This window comes from Balaenoptera acutorostrata, chromosome 17 (assembly GCF_949987535.1).
Source record: "Balaenoptera acutorostrata chromosome 17, mBalAcu1.1, whole genome shotgun sequence".
NCBI classification, from domain to species: domain Eukaryota; kingdom Metazoa; phylum Chordata; class Mammalia; order Artiodactyla; family Balaenopteridae; genus Balaenoptera; species Balaenoptera acutorostrata.
In genome coordinates this window covers 53,120,686-53,134,221 of record NC_080080.1, presented here as the reverse complement: position 1 = coordinate 53,134,221, position 13,536 = coordinate 53,120,686, and the positions used below count along the sequence as shown (strand labels likewise).

General features: G+C 39.6%; 1 protein-coding gene across 5 annotated transcripts in view; it reads left to right on the top strand.

Annotated features, from left to right (window-relative positions):
- The window catches only part of WWP1 (WW domain containing E3 ubiquitin protein ligase 1), a 117,458-nt gene that overhangs the window by 13,527 nt on the left and 90,395 nt on the right, over positions 1 to 13,536 (top strand). For 2 of the 5 annotated variants that reach the window (XM_057532202.1, XM_057532200.1), the window contains one exon: positions 6,419 to 6,460. The exons of the other annotated variants lie outside the window; for them this stretch is intronic. The gene's annotated coding sequence lies outside the window, so the exon portion shown is untranslated. The remainder of the gene's footprint in view (positions 1 to 6,418; positions 6,461 to 13,536) is intronic. 5 annotated transcript variants of the gene reach the window in all.

The window sequence follows — 13,536 nt, the reverse complement described above, 5'->3', positions numbered from 1 at the left end:
ATGTGGGATCTTCCCAGACCAGGGCTCGAACCCGTGTCCCCTGCCTTGGCAGGCAGATTCCCAACCACTGCGCCACCAGGGAAGCCCTTGATGGTAGTTTAAAAAAAAAAACAAAATCAATTTGAGAAGTACCGTAGTTCATTTAAAAGAGCACCTAAAATCTAAATGAGTCTATTTGGTTTTAAGCCTGTGTTTACTTAGTTGTTTTTAAGATTCAAATCGTTGACAACACGTATCCAAATATAATCACCTAAATAGTATTAAACACTCCTGTGTGCCAGGCTTTGAGGGAGACATGGTGGATACAATGGCCAATGGCCAGGATTTGTCCTGCATGCTTGGAATTTATAGTCTAGAATGCAGTGAGAAAAATAAAGCTATTTTGATGAACACAAAAGTTTGAAATCAGGGACTCTGGGAAAAAAATAGCTATAACTTATGGCAAATACTCATATTTACCATGTATTAGGCACCATGCAAAGTGCTTTTGGTACTTTTTCTCAGTGTCGACAATTTATTTTGGAATTTTGCTTTCATTTTTGCATATGCACACAAATATGTATTTGTGGAAGGTCTGAAACACCTCTGTGGACAGTACAAGTGGTTTGGCCCTTAATGGGTTTGGTAGGCTTTTGTGCCTTGGTCTTGGTATCTTACCACCATTTATAACATTTCTGTTGGGAAAATCTGTACCATGTTCTAAGTAGCCGTCTTTCCCCCAGACTTTGAGAGTCCAATTGATGTATAATTTGGGGATTAACTTACGACTTCTGAATTATTTTGAATATTTAGTTAGGGACAGAAAGTGTCCAAGTTTAATGAGCTTTTCTCTTGTATATATACTGTTGGACATTTGAGTATTTAATAAGTCAAATGAACATTTTAGGTAACACTTATCCTTTACTTTTGTATTGGACATTTTTGTATTGAGCCTTTATTGTGGGCTGTGGAGATAAAATCACATTGGTAAGGTGGACATGGACTTGGCGCTCAGAATTATGAGAGCAAAGATGGGAGAGGGTATAGGTGGTTTATCCCACCTGTATAGGATTTTCTTTATAATATTTTAAAGTTTTAGTTCTGTGCTGTATAGCTACACTTTTTTTTTAACGTAACTACTCTAACCATTTCTACAGGTTAAATGTTTTATTGATTGTGAATCTTCATTTAACACACATTTTTTAAGTATATAGTAAGGGCTGAGCAGTGGGCCAGGGGCTGGAATTATAAAGATGAGTAGTAATAAAGAAATTTCTAGTGTGATGGCGGAGATAAAGAAATAACATGGTTATAGTGCTATGTTTGCTTGTGCTGAATCTTTTTTTTTTTTTTTTTTCAAACATCTTTATTGAAGTATAATTGCCTTACAATAGTGTGTTAGCATCTGCTTTATAACAAAGTGAATCTGTTATACATATACAATATGTTCCCATTTCTCTTCCCTCTTGCATCTCCCTCCCTCCCACCCTCCCCATCCCACCCCTCTAGGTGGTCACAAAGCACCGAGCTGATCTCCCTGTGCTATGCGGCTGCTTCCCACTAGCTATCTATTTTACATTTGGTAGTGTATATATGTCCATGACACTCTCTTACCCTGTCACATCTCACCCCACCCCCTCCCCATATCCTCAAGTCCATTCTCTAGTAGGTCTGTGTCTTTATTCCCGTCTTGCCACTAGGTTCTTCATGGCCTTTTTTTTTTTTTTTCCCTTAGATTCCATATATATGTGTTAGCATACTGTATTTGTTTTTCTCTTTCTGACTTACTTCACTCTGTATGACAGACTCTAACTCCATCCACCTCATTACAAATACCTCCATTTCATTTCTTTTTATGGCTGAGTAATATTCCATTGTATATATGTGCCACATCTTCTTCATCCATTCATCTGTCGATGGACATTTAGGTTGCTTCCATGTCCTGGCTATTGTAAATAGAGCTGCAATGAACATTTTGGTACATGACTCTTTTTGACCTATGGTTTTCTCAGGGTATATGCCCAGTAGTGGGATTGCTGGGTCGTATGGTAGTTCTATTTGTAGTTTTTTAAGGAACCTCCATACTGTTCTCCATAGTGGCTGTATCAATTTACATTCCCACCAACAGTGCAAGAGTGTTCCCTTTCCTCCACACCCTCTCCAGCATTTATTGTTTCTAGATTTTTTGATGATGGCCATTCTGACCGGTGTGAGATGATATCTCATTGTAGTTTTGATTTGCATTTCTCTAATGATTAATGATGTTGAGCATTCTTTCATGTGTCTGTAGGCCATCTGTATATCTTCTTTGGAGAAATGTCTATTTAGATCTTCTGCCCATTTTTGGATTGGGTTGTTCGTTTTTTTGTTATTGAGCTGCATGAGCTGCTTGTAAATCTTGGAGATTAATCCTTTGTCAGTTGCTTCATTTGCAAATATTTTCTCCCATTCTGAGGGTTGTCTTTTGGTCTTGTTTATGGTTTCCTTTGCTGTGCAAAAGCTTTTCAGTTTCATTAGGTCCCATTTGTTTATTTGTGTACTTATTTCCATTTCTCTGGGAGCTGGGTCAAAAAGAATCTTGCTGTGATGTATGTCATAGAGTGTTCTGCCTATGTTTTCCTCTAAGAGTTTGATAGTGTCTGCCCTTACACTTAGGTCTTTAATCCATTTTGAGTTTATTTTTGTGCATGGTGTCAGGGAGTGTTCTAATTTCATACTTTTACATGTTCCTGTCCAATTTTCCCAGCACCACTTATTGAAGAGGCTGTCTTTTCTCCACTGTAGATGCTTGCCTCCTTTATCAAAGATAAGTTGACCATATGTGTGTGGGTTTATCTCTGGGCTTTCTATCCTGTTCCATTGATCTATATTTCTGTTTTTGTGCCAATACCAAACTGTCTTGATTACTGAAGCTTTGTAATATAGTCTGAAGTCAGGGAGCCTGATTCCCCCAGCTCCATTTTTCGTTCTCAAGATTGCTTTGGCTATTCGGGGTCTTTTGTGTTTCCATACAAATTGTGAAATTTTTTGTTCTAGTTCTGTGAAAAATGCCAGTGGTAATTTGATAGGGATTGCATTGAATCTGTAGATTGCTTTGGGTAGTAGAGACATTTTCACAATGTTGATTCTTCCAATCCAGGAACATGGTATATCTCTCCATCTATTTGTATCATCTTTAATTTCTTTCATCAGTGTCTTATAATTTTCTGCATACAGGTCTTTTGTCTCCTTAGGTAGGTTTATTCCTAGATATTTTATTCTTTTTGTTGCAATGGTAAATGGGAGTGTTTTCTTAATTTCACTTTCAGATTTTTCGTCATTAGTGTATAGAAATGCAAGAGATTTCTGTGCATTAATTTTGTATCCTGCTACTTTACCAAATTCATTGATTAGCTCTAGGAGTTTTCTGGTAGCATCTTTAGGATTCTCTATGTATAGTATCATGTCATCTGCAAATAGTGACAGCTTTACTTCTTCTTTTCCGATTTGGATTCCTTTTATTTCTTTGTCTTCTCTGATTGCTGTGGCTAGGACTTCCAGAACTATGTTGAATAATAGTGGTGAGAGTGGGCAACCTTGTCTTGTTCCTGATCTTAGTGGAAATGGTTTCAGTTTTTCACCATTGAGGACAATGTTGGCTGTGGGTTTGTCATATATGGCCTTTATTATGTTGAGGAAAATTCCCTCTATGCCTACTTTCTGCAGGGCTTTTATCATAAATGGGTGTTGAATTTTGTCAAAAGCTTTCTCTGCATCTATTGAGATGATCATATGGTTTTTCTCCTTCAATTTGTTAATATGGTGTATCACATTGATTGATTTGCGTATATTGAAGAATCCTTGCATTCCTGGGATAAACCCCACTTGATCATGGTGTATGATCCTTTTAATGTGCTGTTGGATTCTGTTTGCTAGTATTTTGTTGAGGACTTTTGCATCTATGTTCATCAGTGATATTGGCCTGTAGTTTTCTTTCTTTGTGACATCTTTGTCTGGTTTTGGTATCAGGGTGATGGTGGCCTCGTAGAATGAGTTTGGGAGTGTTCCTCCCTCTGCAATATTTTGGAAGAGTTTGAGAAGGATAGGTGTTAGCTCTTCTCTAAATGTTTGATAGAATTCGCCTGTGAAGCCATCTGGTCCTGGGCTTTTGTTTGTTGGAAGGTTTTTAATCACAGTTTCAATTTCAGTGCTTGTGATTGGTCTGTTCATATTTTCTATTTCTTCCTGGTTCAGTCTCGGCAGTTTGTGCATTTCTAAGAATCTGTCCATTTCTTCCAGGTTGTCCATTTTATTGGCATATAGTTGCTTGTAGTAATCTCTCATGATCTTTTGTATTTCTGCAGTGTCAGTGGTTACTTCTCCTTTTTCATTTCTAATTCTATTGATCTGAGTCTTCTCCCTTTTTCTCTTGATGAGTCTGGCTAATGGTTTATCAATTTTGTTTATGTGCTGAATCTTTAGGGATGATTAGAAATTAGGTAGATGAGCAGTGGGAATAGCATGTAGGAAGTCATGGGTGTGTATGTGTATGTGAGATGTGTATGTGAGAATCACCTGGGGCCCCTGGTGGAGTCCCCAGGTAATTCTGACATGCAGCCAGGTTGAGGAAAACTGGTAGTGGATTAGAAATATGTGTCATTAGTGAGCTTTGGGTAAAGAGCTTTTTTGGAGAATACCAGTTATTTTATTTTCTCTAGCTGAATTTTAATGAACGAAGGTGGCAGAGAGTGTGTGTGTACATAATGCATCTGAATAACCAGAAGTAGTTTGATAGTAGCTAGAGTATGCCTTTTTCTCTTCTGGATCCTATGTTCTAAACAGCTCTAACATATCTTTGCTTCTAAACGTGAACTATAAAGATGAGTTGGAAAAAAAATCACACATCTGTGGGGATTGGTGCTGCTACTGACCTGGGCCCAAGTCTCTGCTCTGTCTGCCTTGAATTCCTTACCTGCCACATCCCTGTTAAAACAAGGAATTTGGTCTATGTTTATTGACCATTGTATTCCCAGTGCCTCCTTCACCAAAGGAATTGGCAGGTAAAACCTCCTTAACTTTCTTTCCAGACAATTTCAGAGATATCTGCACTTTCACTCATTCTTTTCTCTCTCTAGTCTCAGTGTAAGAACTATGTCTGTACCTCTGCATTAAATCTCAACCAATCCTGACTTCTCAGAGATCTTGTCTTAGTAATCATTGTCTTTTCTGTGGCAGCTGCTTGCTGCCTGAAAGCATGTTCAAGTCTCTTCTGTCTTCAAAAACAAACCTATGTACACCTCCCTTTAAGGCTACATTCTCTTTTACAGTCATACATCTGAACAGAGGTTTCTGGCTGTTCATTTACTTCTGAAGCCTCTGGCCTCTGGGCCCCTACGACTCCATTAAAATTGCTCTTGCTAAGGGCCTGGTAACCTCCATACAGTCCAGTAAACAGTTTTCTCTTTTTACTGATCTTACTGGGGTACTTGGTGGGCCTAGCCACTCTTCTTTTCCTTGAAATTCTTTCTTGAAGTTTTCTTCAGCCCTGTGCATGGTCCTCATCTACTGTTCAGCATTTCAGTATTGCTCTTCCCTGCTAATTGTACGCAATAGGCCTTTCCTGGATGAAAGACCACCTGTCGCAGCAGGTGGCTTCAGTTCACTCTTGCAGTTCACTTTTGAACTCTGCTTACCTTTACCTCCAGTATCTATTTTCTGAGCTCTGTTTCAGTCAGTCAGTAATACTTTTGGGTGGCCTTCCCTCTTCCAGGCTTTAGCCTGGGTTCCGGGAATGAATAAGATGGAGTCGCTGCCCTTGGAGGTCGGCGTGGGGTTGGAGACAGAAGTAAGAGGATAAGATAACTGAACATAAGTCACTGAGAATGATAAAACAGGGTGAGGTGGTAGAGTTGAAGGAGTGAGGCTTTGGCTGTGCCTGGGCTGACTAGAGATTCTTTCGGAATGGATCATACTTGAGTGGAGCCCTAAGGCTGAGAAGCCAAGGGACTGTCAGATGGAGCAGTGGAAACAAAGGTCCCTCAGCAGCACAAGGCATTCAGGTTAGGGATGGCAGGAATGCCAGTGAGAGAGAAAAGAGGGGAGGAGAGAGGTAAGAAATGTAGGGGCAGCAGGTCACATGGGGCCATGTATGAGTTTGGATTTATTGTAGTTAAAATGAGAGAACATTGGGTGTGAAACAGTTTTTGTGACACGTACTGTTTTGGAAAGCCCACTCCGACCGCTGATAGAGGATGGATATGGTGTGGGAGTAGGAGTCGAGAGGTGGTGGGGGCAGGGAGACCATGTGCCTGTAGTTTAGGTGAGCAGTGACGAAGCTTGGAGAAGAGGGTTGTGTTGGGGATGGTGAGAAGTACTCTCCCTTGCTTTTATCCCTGCATCTGACTAGTCCACCAGTTATAGATTCTGGTCCTTAATACCTCTGCTTCTTCCTCTATCTCAGGCCATTTCCAGCCTAGCCCACTTTCAGGAGTTTTTCCGAAATGTAAGTATGTTCCTTCCCTGCTGAAAATGCATTGTCTCTCTGTGGCTTTCTTGGTGCTCCTCATGGTGCAGCTTCTTTCTGCTTTAAGCTTTCATCTCTTGCAGCTCTCTCTCCACATGCTTCCTTGAGCAGAACTACTTGTGTTTTTGCTGCCCATATTGGTGGTCTCTCACTTCTCTGAGCACAGAAGGTCTCGATAGCACTTCTTTCCTCTCATGTTTACAGTGCCTATGCAGGAGTCCTCCACAGCTCATGTCAATTGTTACCATCTCTCAGAAGCCTTTCCTGACACCTTTTTACCTGTCCCATAAAATCTGATTTAGATGCTCCTTTTCTGTACTACTGTAGTATTGTCTGCATAGCCCTGTCAGTGAGCTTGAAGCTGCTGATTTCCTTGTCTGTTTCCACTGCTAAATTATAGACTCACTGAGGGCAAAGAGCATATCTTAGATCATTTTTGTATTCCTAGTGTTTAACACACTACCTGAGAACATGCCTAGTAGATACATATGCTGAATGACTTAAATCAGAAAAAGTGTTAAAAGAAGTGCCTGTTACCTACTTTGTTTATTGACCAGCTCTTTTTTGCCCCATGGTGAATTGATTCTCTTTTACTGGAAAGATTAGAGGCTTGAGTCAGGATTTCACAGGGAGTGCATGGAGGCCCAGTCTGTTTATTGAGTGCATCCTTGTCTGATGGTGTGGAGAGGTCCAGGAGAGAATGGGTATGAGGTGGCCACTGTTTGGTCATGGAAGAGGAGGGGAGATAATTTCAGCAGAGAGGTGAGGCGGCAACCAAATTGCATGGGTGGAGGATTGAGTAGGAGGTGAAAAAGAAGGTTGGCTTTTCTTTCTTTCATTCTTTTTTTTTTTTTTTTTTACTGCTCATTTTGTCTTCTTGTTGTTTTTTAATAATACACAAACCCCAAGTCTGTTTGGTGGCTAAAAAGAAGAGGGTATAAATGTGGGGAGGGAGTATATCTTAGGAGGTGAAAGTTGTGTAGGTACTCGGTCACTTTGGAAAGTAGGAGGGTATACTTCATTTTCAGAGACTTATACTAGGACAGGGTTATGTAATATATTTTTATAAGAATCTCCATCAGAAATTATTTAAAATAAGGTAGATGGCATGAGTGTCTCAGAAGGCTGAAGTGTTAGGTTTCTAAGTAACCTCCGTATTCAGAAAAATTAGCTGATAAAATTGCAATATAGTAAGACTGTGTTTTTCTATAAATGCTTTATTTTTCATTCTCATATTTAATATTGTTTTTTCATGTTATATTCTTAATAGTTTAGCATTTATACAGCACTTTATAATTCACAAACTGCTTATATGATACTAATTTCTTCTAAGACATCTGCCACTGAGAGAGGTTTACTTGTCCAAGGTCTTGTCAATTTATTTATTAAGCATTTGTGTGCCAGGGAGTTTTCTTAGCGATTTGTCAATATTAACTCATTTAATTCTCTTAATAACTCTGTGAGGTAGGTACTATTGTCTTTTTCATTTTATAGATATAAAAACTGAGGCACTGGGACTTCCCTGGTGGCACAGTGCTTAAGAATCCGCCTGCCAATGCAGGGGACACAGGTTCGAGCCCTGGTCCGGGAAGATCCCACATGCCGCGGAGCAACTAAGCCCGTGCGCAACAACTACTGAGTCTGCGCTCTAGAGCCTGCGAGCCACAGCTACTGAGCCTGCGTGCTGCAACTATGGAAGCCCGTGCGCCTAGAGCCCGTGCTCCGCAACAAGAGAAGCCACTGCAATGAGAAACCCGCACACCGCAACGAAGAATAACCCCTGCTCTCCCAACTAGAGAAAGCCCACGTGCGGCAATGAAGACCGAACGCAGCCAAAAAATAAATAAAATTAGAAAAAAAGCAACAAACAAACAAAAAAACCCTGAGGCACTGTGGGGTAAAGGAGCTTGCCAGTAGTGGAACTGGGATTTGAACCTAGGCAGTCTGGCTGCAGAATTTACTCTCTCAACCACTGTTATGCTGCCTCTTAGTAAATGTGGGAGTAGAAGTTCAAATCCAGATTCACACTGGACTCTGGCACATGATAGTTTCTTCTTTTCAATTATTTGTTACTACCCCCACCCCACCTGTCAGCCAGGCTGCAGATCTTCTATAAGCAAAAGCTTACTTGTTGACAGGATCTGACTTGGGTTTCTTGTAATTTCTAACATTACTAAATGTTGACAGTTTTATATTAACTTTGCAGTAAATGTAATTTTTTAAAATTTGCCAACCTCTGACTTGGAAAAGAGCAAAAACCCTACTTCTGTCAGCTGAGAATAGAAGTATCTTTGATATTTGATCTCTGGACTGGCCTTTACTTTGGTATGTTGTAGTTACTGCTAGCTTAGCCTCCAGTCCTCTGTCCAAAGTCTATTATTAATTATTTATTGCTTTTCTGGGAAGGAATTTGCATTCTGTATGGACAAGAAGACCTTGTAAATTTTGCTGGCTTGAAGTTCACATGAAACACGTTTTATTTGAAAGGGTGGGTTGTTCGTTTTGCTTTGGGTAGGTAATTGTAACTATTATTAATTGGGGGCAAGCACCTTGATAGGAAAATCAGAGCAAGTTAAGTTGGTCTGATTGTGTTTTGTGCTGTGACTGGAGCCTTACTGTGATGGAAAGCTGTTTTAAGGCGAAGAAGTAGATAGAATTTCAAGTACCCAGAATCAAGAATTACCTTGGTTAGAATTAACAAGAATGAGGAAGAGAACTGAGTAAGTAGTTTGACCAGCTATTGGACGTGAATTTTTAGTGAATAAATAAATTGCAGGAAATAAACTAGGAAATAAATTGCAGGGAATTAATGGGCAGCAGGTATAAGGGTGTGAGCCATGATAATTTGAGGAGGCATAAGGTTAAAGTCAGCAAGGCTTTTGACTGTTACAGCAAGGGGCATGCAGTAACAATACAAATGTTTGCAGATTTGAGAAAGGAAAGGAACTTGTTTTAATTATGTAACTGATGGTTTAAGAGCAGATTGATTACACAGAATGATTTTGAGAGCAAGGTGGTCACATAGTTTGGAAATGGTTAAAATTGGCAGTTAAAAGGGAATCTATAGATGGGTCAAGATTTAGTGCTTAAAAAATTAAAATTGTGATGTGTATGGTGCATTTCAGTGTAAGATTTTTTTTGCTTATTAGCTTGAGGTGGCAGCAGATACATATATTAATGAGAGGCAAATTTTGAGACAAGTTAACTGTAAAGCAGACTTTCCACGTAATTGTTTGAGAGGAATAACACTTAAAAATAAAAAAATACGGTTGATTATAAACTCATCGGACACAAGAAAGTGAGATAGGTAAAGACTAGGAAGAGAATGAACTTACGAAAGGGGAGATATGAGATATATCTGAAAAAGAAAAGTCAAGGAAAGAGGCCTAGATTTGTGTTGCTGGAAAAGTAGAGGTAAAAATTGGAAGATGATTGAAAACAGAACCAGAAGGCTTGGGGAAAATTCATATACTTATTTACCTCCTCTGGTTGAAAATCTGAAACAGGGTGGGGATAAATAATAAGAGTTGGATATTAATACTGACTTAGGAAATTTGGCATTTTGAAGATAAATACATTTTCCTCATAAAAAATACTTCCTGTGTTCTTCCCATAAACTGGCATATATTGTGCACTAAAAGGAACTTTGAAATTCACTGGAAGTACAGAAAGATGGAGGAGAGAAAGTTGTGGTTATTAGATCCTATGATTAGATAGGCATTTTTACATGAAAATAAACACCCAGACTATAGTTGGAGGATAAAAAGTACCTGTGGATGCCTGTCTTCATTTGTCCTTTGTCTGGTAGGTACTGCAAGTGCTCTTCAAGTCACTGGAATGGCACAGTTTAAAAGTGTTATTCCTTTTCACCCAGTGACACTTGTAAATTATCAGGAGGGTAAAATTCCTAGGTTTTGTATTAAGAGGATTCATCAGTGAAGTTTATACAGAGAGGTCAGTGTGGACAAGTAAACTTTTTTTTTTTTTTTAAATTATTTTTTAAATTTATTTATTTTTGGCTGCATTGGGTCTTCATTGCTGCGTGTGGGCTTTCTCTAAGTGCGGCGCATGGGCTTCTCTTGTTGTGGAGCACGGGCTCTAGGCACGTGGACTTCAGTAGTTGTGGCTCACAGGCTCTAGAGAGAGAGGCGCACGGGCTTAGTTGCTCCGTGGCATGTGGGATCTTCCCGGACCAGGGCTCGAACCCGTGTCCCCTGCATTGGCAGGTGGACTCTTAACCACTGCGCCACCAGGGAAGTCCCCAAGTAAACTTTTTAAGAAATCACCTAGCTTCTATCCCAAACAATTAAAAGTATGTATTGAGACCTTAGCACCAACTTTATTTGAAGGTAGAGGAAAAGGCACAGTGGTTGAGAGATCCTGGTAAGAAAAGCCCCATGGGAGATAGAGTAGGAATTAAAAATAATGTTAATGTTAACAGTATTAAAATTTGAAATGGTTGTACTTAGCCTACTTCCTTGAGATGGGAATGTGAAAATTTGGAACTGTGAAGTGCTGTGCAGGCATAAACTAGGGATGGTATTGCCACTAGGTGCTACTAGGACAGAGGAGAGGTCGGGGGACTGAAGGCAGACAGAATCTGAAGAGAGAGTGCAGTGCTGGAAATAACTGCTCAGAGATGCCGAGCAGAGTAGCGCCTTCAAGTCCAGCGTGGGGTCATCCCTGCTAGTCAGTGGGATGGAAGTGCGCAAGATACAGTGTTGGCACACATGCGGAGACTGGAGTGAGGGTGACTGCATGAGGTGAGGAAGAACAGTTGGACTGAGTGTTTGGAGGCTACGCAGGAAGTTGGAAGTGTCTTCAAATCCGTAGAATACCAGAGTGGTGATTATTTGGAGAGTTTGGTAAAAGTAAACAATTCTGAGGTTTAAAGGCATTGGGTATTGAGAAAGTTTTTGTTCCTTCCTCTTCCCTTCTCCCTACACGTAGTCCCCAGGGTTGTGAAATTGAGACCTAATGATGAGTAGTCCCTATAAAATTGATTTTTCCTTTCTGAATATTTAGGTCATATAGAAATTGTAAAATCTAACAGAATTATACTTTATTATAACAGGATTCCACTAGAAAAATATCCTTGAGATACATCCAAAAAGCTGTCTATGCAGTTAGAGCCATTACATTGTTTACTAAGGTTACCCTTAGTAAAAGATCTCAGCGTGCCCAGGAATGAGAGGTTCCCAAGAAGTAGAACTCAAAACCTAGATGGTCCTGTGCAAATCTGGATGAGTTGTTTACTGTCCTGTTTTATAAATTCATTGAAATGATCAACAATATATTTTTATAAATGATCTCTATATAGAAGTAATATTCTTGTATTGTTTAAAATTAAATCCCCTATTTTGTAGTTTATTTTTTTAATTCTTTTTAAAGGGGTAAGTTTTTGGTACTTTTTTTTTTTTTGGCTGCGTCGGGTCTTAGTTGAGGCACGCGGGATCTTCGTTATGGCGAGCAGGCTCTTTGTTGTGGTGTGCGGGCTTCTCTCTAGTTGTGGCACACGGGCTCTAGAGTGGGCGGGCTCAGTAGTTGTGGCATGCGGGCTTAGTTGCCCTGTAGCATGTGGGATCTTAGTTCCCCGACCAGGGATCAAACCCACGTCCCCTGCATTGGAAGGTGGACTCTTAACCACTGGACCACTAGGGAAGTCCCTAGTTTACGATTTTATGAAATACTTATTTTCTGCTTTAGAGTTGTTGAATCTTGGATATTTTAGGGAGAGGGAGGCTTTGTTCATCTATCTTTATCTTTGCCACACTCACTGAGTTTTAAATTTTGTGCTGTTGCCTAAATGGAGGCTTTCTAACCTTTCAAGTTCCACATTCATTGGACTAAACTTCTTTAGCAACTGGTATGTACCATCCTGTCTTGTTACTGAGATGTTACCTGTGTATTAATATCATCTTTAAAACTAGAGTACCAGTATGGAGACGGGGGCTTTGTCTTGTACCATTTTTGTGTCCTTGCCATACCCACTTTACAGACTAGGCAGTCAGTCAGTATGTTTATTAATTGATCCAGGCAGATAGATATATGATGATATTTCTCTGTCTTTTCCAATCTTTAATGCTATGCATAGTATGCAAAATGGATCAGATCTTTTGTTGTTTTTTTTAAAAATTTTGCTTCTGACTTAAGAATCACATCATGAAGTAAGCAGACAATTAAGATGTACCTTCTAAGTGAGGAGTTGATAGGTCTGTAACCTTGGAGGACTGGAAATGTATTTTATTATCTACATTCAGGACTCTTATTCTGTTCTTTGCAGTTGAATAATAATGAACCCATATTCAACTTTGTGGCATTTTTAAAGTGTTGAGCTGGACATAATCAGCTTACATATAACTGGCCATATCCTCTGGGCATAGGTTATGACCTAAATTCATTTGGATGAATAACCAATTCACTTCAAAGTTTGTTAAAACTCAGACTTTGTTTTTTCTTTTGCCACACTTGGTCACACAGCTGTTAAGTGGCAGAACTGGAAATGAAATTCAAGTAGTCTAACTGCGAATTGGCTCTTGAAAACTTTGAACCATATTGTCTCCTACAATTTGCTCCACTTCTGTTCCCTATCCTGGTTATGGCTCCATCACCCACCCAGATAGTGAAGTGGGTAATTTTGGTTGTTCAGAATCCTTCTTCTTTCTAAGCCTCAGCTATCCCATAATCATCTGTCAGAGATCTTATAGATATGCTGAGCTTTTTCCTTCACATTACCAGTGCTCTGGTTCAGATAAACTCTATTTTAAATCTAGACCCCTTGCTACCAAAGTTATTCTTCTAAAATGCAGTTCTTGCTGTGGAAACCTATCAGTGTCTATCAGTTACCTTCAGGATAAGCTTTAAACTACTGTGCTTGCTATATTTTGGATACCATATGAACTATCCCATAGGATCCTATACAGTTTAGATTACCGTTTGCCTGTTGGCCTCATCACTTTGCACCAGCCTTACCAACAGTTCTCCAGCGCTCCATACTTTCCATAATTCTTTCTTGAAGAATTATACTTTAAGACACAGTTCATTCAAAGGTTACC